Consider the following 12,470-nt stretch of genomic DNA (forward strand, 5'->3'; position numbering starts at 1 on the left):
GTTAAATATAAATCTAAATGTTAATATAATCTAACTAAATGTTTGAAGCTAAATGTTAAATAAAAGTAAATAGAAAATCTAAATGTTAAATATAAATATAAATCTAAATGTTGAAATATAAATGTTAAATCTAAATCTAAATGTTGAAGCTAAATGTAAGGAGGTAACCAGGCTCAGCAGCCTCTATGGACATGATGGCAGAGGAGAAGAGAGTGAAGAGGACGCTGACGGAGGAAGCTAAGAAGAGAAAAGGAGAGAGTGGGATGTGGATAATAACTCAACAACTTCAGCTTTAGCTTCAGAACAAACAGGTGCAGTCCTGCACCACCTGCAGCTGCAGCGACCCGTCCACAGCAGGCCCAAACACTGATTCAGCAGCGTCTGCACTCCCCAAATCACCTCAGGGAAAACTGTGAGAAATCCCACCGCAATAATAACGGCACATCAGGTGTCTCAGCGGAGAGCAATCAATTAACAGCAAGCAGTCTGCGGCTGCTAATGCCTCCATCTTTCCTCCGTCTCGTACTGTTCTTCTCCATCCCTCATGAGGAGAGGACTTCAAAAGGCCGGCGCCGGCACAGCAGCCGTCTGCCTGCACAGACATAAATATCCCATCAGCGGTTTAAAGCCAACGCCGTCCCGTCTGAATACAGTAAGCTGCTCCGACACTTTCATTAAATATTTAGTTATATAGGCAACCGAGGGAGCGCAGCATGTGTGTGTGTGAGCAGATGCAGCAGCTCAAACGTCGAACAGACAAAATATGAAAAATCTGAGTGACAGTGAGCTGTTACGTCCGGCCTAGGGGAACCGAACATAACAAGAAAAAGGACGCTCCCTCTTTCCCCCACTCCCAAGAATGACCAAAGCCACAGCGCTGCAGTCCAACCAAAGATGATTTATTCAATTATTGTTATTATTTCAAAAGTGGTAGTGTAAAACTTCAGGGTGAGCATCGCCCAAAACAACAAACAAAACAATCTGACCCAAAACTAACTTACCTAACCAAAACCAGAAAACAAAATACAGGGTTCTAACCTGCCTCCCTATAAAATAAACAGGAGAAAAGGAGAAAAACCAAAAGAGCTACTCACCCCTACTACTACTACCTGGACTGCTAAACTAAAGTCTGCTACAGCACAGAACACAACACAGTACAATACAATACAATACGGTCTGGCACGGTTGGGAGTGAGGTCGGGTCAAGAGAGAGGCCGAATGAATCCCGGCGGCGGCCATTTATAGGTGATCCCCCAGTCAATCAACCAATTGGCAGGCAGCACCTGGAGAGAGGGTGAGAACCTAAGGTGGTAGCACCACCCCTAGGCAGGGAGGAACAATAACACAAAATAACACATAACACAAAATAATGACCCTGGGTCATAACACCCCCCCACCTAAGAACAAACATTTCCTCCCAACAGGAAATGTTTGACACACTAAGACCTAGACAGTGCATCAGCCATTATATTGTCTAAGCCCTTTTTATAACGAATGTCGACATTAAAGTCCTGAAGCAGTAAGGACCAACGCATAAGGCGCTGATTGCTATTCTGCATTCTAGTTAGGAATACGAGCGGATTGTGATCGGAGAAGACGACGGTTGCTGCAGGGTTAGAACCAAGGTACACCTCAAAGTGCTGCAACGCCAATAGCAGGGCCAAAGCCTCCTTTTCAATAGTGCTGTAATTTAGCTGGTGTTTATTGAGCTTTTTAGAAAAGTAGCAGACTGGATGGTCGATGCCACGTTCATCTTCCTGGAGAAGCACTGCACCTACACCAAGCGCACTGGCATCCACCTCCAGCTTAAAGGGACGCGCAAAATTTGGAGCAGCGAGCACAGGCGCACTACAGAGAAGCGCTTTAACGGCCTCAAAAGCAAACTGGCATTTCTCTGACCACAGGAAAGGAACTTTGGGGCTTGCTAAGCTTGTCAGTGGAGCCACTACATCCGAAAAGTTCTTACAAAAGCCACGATAATACCCAGCTATCCCCAGAAAACAGCGGAGCTCACGGTGTGTTTGGGGAGCTGGGAAATCTATGACCTTAGCAGTCACGAGACAGACACAACCTTGTCCCACTATCTTACCTAAATAGGTAACAGCCTTCCCAAACTCACATTTGGCCAGATTGAGGGTTAGGGAAGCCTTACACAAATGATAAAAAATTTCAGAGAGGGTTTTCATATGTTCAGTCCAGCTGGAGGAATAAGCCACAATATCATCCAGGTAAACCTCACAGTCAGCGCCGGTTTTGGCCACATTTGCGCCCTGGGGGCGAACCACCAGGGGTGCCCGCTCCGCTAACTTGATGAGCGGTATAGAAAATTGGCGAGGTTTTTTTTTTCCGGGCCCTCACAGAGACTGCACCCTGGGCGGTCGCCCACATTGCCCATAGCTAAGACCGGCCCTGCTCACAGTTACTCACACCGCGCAGAACTGTGTTCATGAACCTCTGAAAAGTGGCTGGGGCGTTTCTCAGACCGAATGGCATGACTGTATACTGTAGAAAATGGTCCAGAGTGACAAATGCACTTATTTCAGAGGCACGTGGGGTCAAGGGAACCTGCCAATATCCTTTTAGGAGATCTAGTTTTGTGACATATTTGGCTGAACCCACCTGATCGACAGTCGTCCATGCGAGGAAGCGGAAAAGAGTCTGGTTTAGTAATGGCATTTACCTTGCGATAGTCATTACAAAAACGTGGAGTCTGGTCAGATTTTGTAACTAAAAGCGAAGGAGAGCTCCATGGGCTAGTACTCAGCACAGCAAAACCATTTTCAACCAGATATTTTGCCTCCTGTTGCATTATGGTACGTTTTGTCGGATGAACTCTGTATGCGTGTTTTATCGGGGGGTGATCATGCACGTCAGTATCATAGTAAAGCACATTAGTTTGTGTGGGGATGTCACCAAAGAGTGTCGGATAACTTTGTATGAGCCTGCTAACATCAGACTTGGCAGAGTCAGACAGGTGCGCCAGATGGGCATCTAGATTTGATAAGATTTCGGAATTTCTGAGGTGTGCACATGAAAGGGAGCTGCATCTGTCATTCAACCCATCATCCCCGGGATCATATGGGGGCTGTGCATTAGACACCATGACAACAGGTGCAACTATGGGAGATGGAGTGCTCTTCTCCCGGTCAACATATGTTTTCAGCATATTAATGTGACATACGCAAGTTTTTTTTCCTGCGATCGGGAGTGTGGATTACATAGTTGGTCTCGCTGAGCTAACAGCGAGACCAACTAGTCAACTACATATGGACCACAAAACTTTGCCTGCAGACTAGAACCAACAAGGGGTAGAAGAACTTGTACGCGGTCACCAGGCATGAAGGTCCGTACGACAGACTTTGTCAAAATGCGTTTTCGTTTTGGACTGAGCAGTGGAGAGTGAATCACGGGCCAAATCACACGCGTGATGCAGTCTCTCCCTAAAGGAGCTAACGTAGTCCAGAACGTTGTCACTCAAACTAGTTTTGTTTGAGAGAAATTTCTCTTGTAACAGGCATAGAGGGCCACGCACGGTGTGGCCAAACACTAAATCAGCTGGACTGAAACAACAGCGGCAATCCCTCATCCCACTCACGATTTGTTTCAGTACAATATTTGCAAAGCATGCTTTTCAGAGTTTGGTGAAATCTCTCTAATGCACCCTGATTCTCGGGATGATAAGCGTTGGAAGTGTGGTGGTTCACATTTAGCTCTGACATGAACTGGGCAAAGATTTTGGATGTAAAATTTGTTCCTTGGTCACTTTGAATGCGCCTTGGAAGGCCAAAGGTGGAGAAAAAATTGACAAGCGCTTTTACAATGGCACGGGCTTTTAATGTGCGCAACGGGACAGCCTCAGGGTCACAACACACATCATACTGATTTCCGGACTTGGTTTTTGGCAGAGGACCCACACAGTCAACGATAACATGTTCAAATGGCTCTCCAATGGCAGGGATGGGCTTTAATGGAGCTACAGGGATCGCTTGGTTCGGCTTACCTGAGACCTGAGAACGGAGGATACGATTATAGGTTTTTCTAATGCCTAAATGACCGGACATGCTATGGTCATGAGCCAAACTTAGCACCTGGAAGCAAAACTGTTTTGGCACTACAACCTGAGTGACAGACTCATATGCTGGACCAGAACAAGGGGACCAGCGGCGCATCAGAACCCCATCATCTATGAGGTAGGACCCAGACTTATTACATTTTGGATCTGTAACAAGAGAAAAACAAGTAGATAAAGTGGTATCCGTTTTCTGTGCATTCATTAGCTGTTTTCTGTCTACTAAGAGAGTCAGAGTTTTATCATCACGCTGAAGCTCTACAAAAACAGTCTCTTTATTGTCTGAGAGAGAGCCTGTGGGATCAGAGGTAGTCATGAAAGAGTAACTGAGATCCACCAAGTCTCCAAGTTTCCGGGCTCGAGCACGGGTTACAGCACACACAGGGAACAAAGGCGGTGAGCCCGGCGCAACAGAACTGGGAATGCACAAATCTGCAATTGGGTTTTCAATTACCTCAGGAGACGGGAAAACTTTACCCCCGGCCAAATCGTTTCCGAGGATCAGATCAATACTAGCTATTGGCAACTGGGGTCTCACAGCGATTTGGAATTTGCCTGACACAGTCTTAGAGTTTAACTGAACAAAATGCAATGGGGCAAGTACCGCACTTAGCTTCACCCTGTAATACCACATCATCCGCAAGTGCGCCACCGTCGGCATTTTCCTCCGCCATTGTGCAGCCAGCTTTAATTAATTCAGCGAATTAATTCCAGAAACAGCCGTAACCAGTAACTTTATTCCTAGGGCCAACCATAAAAGATGAACTTACATCTAGCGTGTGGAGTCACGGTCTAGACTGGCTTAGCCTGGTCTCCTATAAGTCAGTCTCCTACAAGGCAGCCACCACTTGTGCCAGTTGAGCCTCTGCCACCTTCATGGTTGCCATCATGGACATCTGACGAACAAAAATCTTCATGAGCACATTTCTCAGTATGGGTATGATGCAACAAACCACTACAGAAATTACTAACAAAACAATCAGAACTGTTGCTCCTATTCTAGCAAATGTAACTCCTCACTGACCAAAGGTTTCACTAAACCAATCCCATACTGTTTTATCCCTGCCAGCATTTCTAGATGCCTCTTCACCTAACTCCTTGAATTTAGCCATGGCTGCCGCGAATGTTCCTCCTGGTGCAGTGTTATTAGGTATGTATGTGCAGCAACGATCCCCAATCATGTAACAGACCCCACCTCTTTCAGCTAACATCCAATCTAACACCTGTCTGTTCTGCCAAGCTACTCTACTTGTTGCATGCAGTTGTTCCCCTAGGGCCTTAAGGGCCTCATTAGTGTAATTAATAAAACGCTGCTGGTTATAATAGATGTAATTAATCCAATCCACATTCTTGTTAGGAGTAATCCAAAAAAATATAGATTCCAGTCCTGCCCTAATCTCTGGCTTTAAATTCTTCGGGGATTCCCCTAGGCTGCCCTATTGCATCCAAATAAACAAGTAGATCTGCAGAATAAGATCTTTTCCACACATCCAATAACTATCAGCTACAGCAGTTGTTTGTTTAAATAAAAATTGGATGCTGGGCACTGTCATAGTTATATTCAGGCATATCTGATCTACTGGTTTTGGGTTTTCATACCATACAGGGGTTGTAGGGAAAGCCGGAGTTATGTTTGCATGTGGAAACCATGACAACACCCAGGTTACTTTACAATTTACAGTAGTGTTGCCTACATCAACTCCATTCCAGTTTCTACTGGTATCAGCAAAGCCTCCACTAGCAAAGCATTCATAATCAGCTGTATCATCTATTTTGTAGTCTGTAGGGGGCTCATTCTGAGGAGTTAACAGGTTGAATTCAGCACACAGATTGCTAGTTGTTGTAGGTGATGGATTGAGCAGACGATGTGTATTCTGGGAACCGTAAATTAATCTACATTGAATACCACACATTGGCAATGAAAATATTCTCACCGTCTTTCCTGGAGGATTAAATCTGCCTCCCCTACACTTTTTTTGCTGTGTCTTTGCGCATTCCTCAAATGAATATTTTTCTGGGATTACTGTTGGTACAGTGGTGGGGGCCTTTGCACACACCACACACTCATCAAAAGTCAATTCTTTTACAGTGTACCACACCCATTTATCAAATCAAATCAATTTTATTTGTATAGCCCAAAGTCACAAAGTACATTTGCCTCAGAGGGCTTTACAATCTGTACAGGGAGTGACACCCTCTGTCCTTAGACCCTCGGTTCCAGTGAGGAAAAACTTGCCCACAAAAACCCTTTAACAGGGAAAAAGGTGGAAGAAACCTCAGGAAGAGCCACAGAGGAGGGATCCCTCTCCCAGGACGGACAGACGTGCATGGATGTCACGTGTACAGGACAAACAACACAACATATTGTACAATTACATAACTGACAAATGACAATGAATCACAATAATGATAAAAATGATTACAGTAACAGATATGGTAGTAATAATGACAGTAATAATATATGTAGTGGACGTCGCAGGATCACAGCAGCAGCCACGATCCACGAGAACCTGTGGCGACAGAGCACAGAAACTCCGGGGAAATTTGGTTAGTAACATGCATTAATGAGACATGTCCACAGATGGAGAGATGGAGAGAGAGGAGAGAGAGAGAGAGAGAGAGAGAGAGAGAGAGAGAGAGAGAGAGGGTTTTCGGTAAGGGAGATGTGACTGCATCTTTAACCAATACCGTGCCTGGCTAGGCATAACCCTGGGTGGGGGGTGGAGTCCCCCAGCAGTCTAATCCTATGGCAGCATAACTAAGGGATGACCTGAGCCAGCCCTAACTATAGGCTTTATCAAAAAGGAAAGTCTTAAGTCTATTCTTAAAAGTGTTGACCGTGTCTGCCTCCCGAACCCAGAAAGGTAGTTTGTTCCACAGAAGAGGAGCCTGATAGCTGAAAGCTCTGGCTCCCAATCTACTTTTGGAAACTATAGAAACCACACGGAACCCAGCGTCCTGAGAGCGCAGAGTTCTAGAGGGGTAGTAAGGTATTATGAGCTCTTTTAGATACGATGCTGCCTGACCATGAAGAGCTTTGTAAGTAAGGAGAAGAATTTTAAATTCTATTCTAGATTTAATAGTAGCCAATGCAAGGAAGCCAAAATGGGAGAGATGGTGATCTCTGATCTTGGTTCCTGTCAGAACACGTGCAGCAGCATTCTGAATTAACTGCAAAGTCCTAAGAGACTTTTAGAGCAGCCTGATAACAAAGAGTTACAATAGTCCAGCCTTGAAGTAACAAATGCGTGGACTAGTTTTTCTGCATCCGCCGGAGAGACAATGCGTCTGATTTTAGCGATGTTACGTAAGTGGAAGAATGCAGTCCTCGAAATTTGTTTTATGTGGACGTTAAAGGACAAATCCTGATCAAAAACAACTCCAGATTCTTTACGGTGGAGCTGGGGCCAGGGTGATCCCATCTAAGTAACTAAGTCTCTAGAAAGAGAGTTTCTGAGGTGTTTTGGGTCCAATTACAAGAATTTCAGTTTTGTCTGAATTTAACATCAAAAAATTGTAGGTCATCCACTTTTTATATCCTTAAGGCATGCTTGGAGTTTAGTTAACTGATTGGTTGCATCAGGCTTGATCGATAAATATAATTGGGTGTCGTCAGCATAACAATGAAAATTGATAGAGTGATTCCTAATAATGTTCCCTAAAGGAAGCATATATAAACTGAATAGAAGTGGTTCTAGTGCGAACCTTGTGGGACTCCATGACAAACTTTGGTATGCCATGGAGGATTCATTATTGACGTGAACAAACTTAGATCGATCTAAAAAATACGACTTAAACCAGCTTAGAGCGGTTCTTTGATACCAATTTGATGTTCCAGTCTCTGTAAAAGGGAATTGATGGTCAATGGTGTCAAATGCAGCACTAAGATCTAACAGGACAAGTACAGAGATGAGTCCTTTGTCTGATGCCATTAGGAGGTCATTTGTAACTTTGCGGTCTCTGTGCTATGATGCACTCTAAATCCTGACTGAAAATCCTCAAATAGACTATTGTTATGGAGAAAGTCACACAGCTGATTAGCTACAGCTTTCTCAAGTATCTTAGACAGAAAGGGAAGGTTTGATATCGGTCTGTAGTTGGCTAAGACCTCTGGGTCTAGAGTGGGCTTTTTAAGAAGAGGTTTAATTACAGCTACCTTAAAGGACTGTGGTACATATCCTGATAATAAAGACAGATTAATCATATCCAATAACGAATTACTAACTACAGGTAAAACATCCTTGAGCAGCCTGGTTGGGATGGAGTCTAAGAGACAGGTTGACGGCTTAGCTGCAGAAATTATTAAAGTTATTTGACGAAGGTCGATTGGAGAGAAACAGTCTAAATACATAACAGGTTTTACAGCTGTTTCAAAACTTGCTGTATCAGAATGCAGATCAGTGCCTGTTGAGGGCAAGAGGTGATGGATTTTGTCTCTAATAGTTATAATCTTATCATTAACGAAGCTCATGAAGTCATTGCTACTTAGACCTAAAGGAATAGATGGTTCAGTAGAGCTGTGATTCTCTGTTAGCCTGGCTACAGTGCTGAAGAGAAACCTGTGGTTGTTCTTATTCTCCTCAATTAAAGAAGAGTAATAGGCTGCTCTGGCATTACGGAGAGCCTTCCTGTATGTTTTGAGATTATCTTGCCAGGCTAGATGAAATTCTTCCAGTTTAGTGGCACGCCATTTGCGTTCAGATTTACGTGCCTCTTGCTTTAATTTACGAGTCTGCTGGCTATACCATGGTGCTAGCCTTCTTTGTTTAATTATCTTCTTTTTCAGAGGTGCAATAGAGTCTAGAGTTGTCCTTAATGAGCCTGTAATACTATCAACAAGATGGTCTATTTGTGAGTGGCTAAAGAAAGTAGACAAGTCCTCTGTTACAGTTAGACATGGCATTGAATTCAATGCTGAAGGAATCACTTCCTTAAATTTGGCTACAGCACTATCAGATACACATCTGCTGTAGAAGCTTCTACACAAAGGCTTATAGTCCGGTAGTATGAACTCAAAGGTTATTAAAAAATGGTCAGACAGAAGACGATTCTGTGGGAAGACTATTATATTATCAATTTCAATGCCATATGAAAGAACAAGATCAAGAGTGTGGTTCAGACAATGAGTCGGTTTATTTACACTTTGACAAAAGCCAATTGAGTCTAATAGAGAGATAAACGCAGTACTAAGACTATCATTGTGGTTGTCCACATGAATGTTAAAATCACCTACAATAATTACTTTATCTGTTTTAAGGATCAAGCCTGATGCAAATTCTGCAAATTCAGATAAAAATTCAGAATAAGGACCTGGAGCTCGATATACTGTAACAAATAAAATTGGCTGTAAAGTTTTCCAGGTTGGGTGAGTGAGGCTAAGGACAAGACTTTCAAATGAATTATAATTTAGTTTAGGTTTGGGATTTATTAATAGACTTGAGTCAAATATGGCTCCAACTCCACCACCTCGACCAGTACTTCGAGGAACATGAGTATTATAATGACTCGGAGGAGTGGATTCATTTAAGCTAACATATTCATCCTCCTGCAGCCAGGTTTCAGTGAGGCAAAACAAATCAATATCATAGTCAGATATTAATTCATTGACTAAGACAGCTTTAGATGACAAAGACCTGATATTCAATAGTCCACATTTAATTCTCTTATTTTGGACTGTTGGAGATGTTGATTTAATTTGTATTAAGTTTTTATGATGAACTCCTCTTCTGTTTGTTTTATCTTTAAATAATGTAGGTGGACGGGGGACAGACACAGTCTCTATACTAAAGGACTGGGTGGGCAACTGCTCTAATGGAGGCGCAGAGAAGCGTGTAAGACTGCAGCTCTGCTTCCTGGTCTCAACTCTGGGTTGTCGACATGATTTTGGTCAGCTAATAAACTTGGCCATATTTCTAGATATGAGAGCTGCTCCATCCAAAGTGGGATGGATGCCGTCTCTCCCAATCAGACCAGGTTTTCCCCAGAAAGGTGTCCAATTGTCTATGAAGCCCACATCGTTTGCTGGACACCACCTCGACAGCCAGCGGTGAAATGACGACATGCGGCTAAACATGTCATCACTGGTCACATTGGGGAGGGGACCAGAGAAAACTACGGAGTCCGACATCGTTTTGGCGTATTCACACACCGATGAAACATTAATTTTAGTGACCTCCGATTGGCGTAACCGGGTGTCATTACCGCCGACGTGAATAACAATCTTACTGTATTTACGCTTATCCTTAGCCAGCAGTTTCAAAAAAGACTCGATGTCGCCCGCTCTGGCCCCCGGGATGCATTTAACTATGGCCCCCGGTGTCGCTAACTTCACGTTTCGGACTATGGAGCTGCCAATGACCAGAGTTGGCCTCTCAGCGGGTGTGTTGCTGAGCGGGGAAAATCAGTTTGAAACGTGGAGCGGTTGGTGGTGTACCGTGGGCTTCAGTTTGGGGCTATGCCTCCTTCGAACAGTCACCCAGCCTCCCGGCTGCTCGGGAACTACCGGGGGACGGCTAGCTGAAGCTACCTGTGGCTGTACCGCACCGGCTACAGGGGACTGGCTAACTATCTGAGCTACTGACTGTTCGGTGGTGCGGTACCGTGCCTCTAACTCACTGACCCTCGCCTCCAAAGCTACAAATAAACTACATTTATTACAAGTACCGTTATCACTAAAGGAGGACGAGGAGTAACTGAACATGTGGCACACAGGGCAGGAGAGAGCAGGAGAGGAGAGAGGAGGAGAGAGGAGGAGAGGAGAGAGACGCCATTGCTATAAATAGGCTAGTTAGTGTGGCTAACAGAAACTGGAGAAACTATCAGATTGTGGTTACTAGAGTTAAGAGACCTGTTCGTACACAGACAGAACAAGTCAAAGAGTAGTGCAGAGATAAGTAGATAGTCTCTGATGTGAGAAATATACGGAAATCTGTTCAGGTGAGCAAAGCAGAGAGCACCGTGGCAACAACACAGATACCGGAAGTGACACAATACGTTTATACCACCTATTATGTGTCGCCTGTTCCCACTTTTTGTCTATCTGACTCCTGAACCTAGGTCTAGTAGCTGCCGTTGCAATTGATCCTTCTAATGGAGCATTTTGACTCTTGGACATTTTTGCGTGATTGGTTGTTGCATCATACTCATCTGATTTATGTCTCTTGGCCTCCATTCAAAGCAGTTTCTCCTTGGCTTGATCGTTGGGTGGCATCTCCATCAAGCAGTTTGCCACCATCAGCATCAGCAGGTGAATCACCAGTTTCATGTTCATCTCTGCTCTCTGATTCACTTTTGTTTTGAACAGGCTTTTCCTCTTCCTGTTTAGCTCTCGTAGCTCTAGTGCAGTGATTTAGGTGGTACCATGTGGTACTTCCTTTGACCTGAACGGCTGTTGGTGTTGCCCGCACCACCTTATAGGGACCTTCTCGTCTTGGCTCGTGCCACTTCCTTAAGAAGACCTTAATATAGACTGTCTCCTGGGACCACATGGCTCTCTGTTACCAGACTGGACTCTGGGGTTCGGCCTTTTTCCTGCAAATATATAGATCTGTGTATGGCAGTTAATTGTTTCATATACTCTTTTATCTCCATTTGCAGTTGCTCAAGCGGAGGTCCCTTATGGGGACCCCTTAAATGTGGTGTAGACATGGGTCGACCCGTAAGCATTTCATGCGGGGTTAGATGTGTCACTGTTTGCTTGCATGCGATAGCTCATTAGTGCAAGTGGTAAAGCATCCACCCAATTTAGCTTTGTGCTAGCACAGATTTTGTTAAGCTTAGCTTTAAGGGTTCCATTTACTCTCTCAACCAGGCCTTGAGACTGAGGATGATAAACACACCCTAATCTCTGTTTTATTCTTAACTGCTGTAGGATTCCTTTCCCTACTTTTTGGATAAATGCTGATCCATTATCAGAGCTTATTTCTGATGGTATGCCAAATCGTTGAATTACTTCTCTTGTTAAGAATTTTATGACTGTTTCAGACCCTTGATCTTTTGAGGGTGTAGCTTCAACCCATCGACTGAACCTGTCAATAACTACCAACATATACCGTTTTCCTTGAACTGATTTTATCATATCTACATAACCCATTACTAAATGTTTAAATGGACCTTCTGGCACTGGAATATGACCTGCTGGTGTCTTTATTCCTTTTTTTTACATTACTCTGAGCACAAATTCCACAGTGTTCCAACACTTCATCAACCATTGATTGCAAATATGGTGACCAATATCCTTGCTGTCTTATCTTCCTAATTACTTCCCCCTTCGCACAGTTATCAACACTGTGCGCCTCAGAAATCAACATAGTCAACAACGCTACCAGTGCAACCAACAAACCCTCCTGAGATCTCCACAGCCCTCTTTCATCCTTTGTTGCCCCCCTTTGCTGCCAGACGC

This window comes from Larimichthys crocea, chromosome X, assembly GCF_000972845.2.
Source record: "Larimichthys crocea isolate SSNF chromosome X, L_crocea_2.0, whole genome shotgun sequence".
Lineage (NCBI taxonomy): Eukaryota > Metazoa > Chordata > Actinopteri > Sciaenidae > Larimichthys > Larimichthys crocea.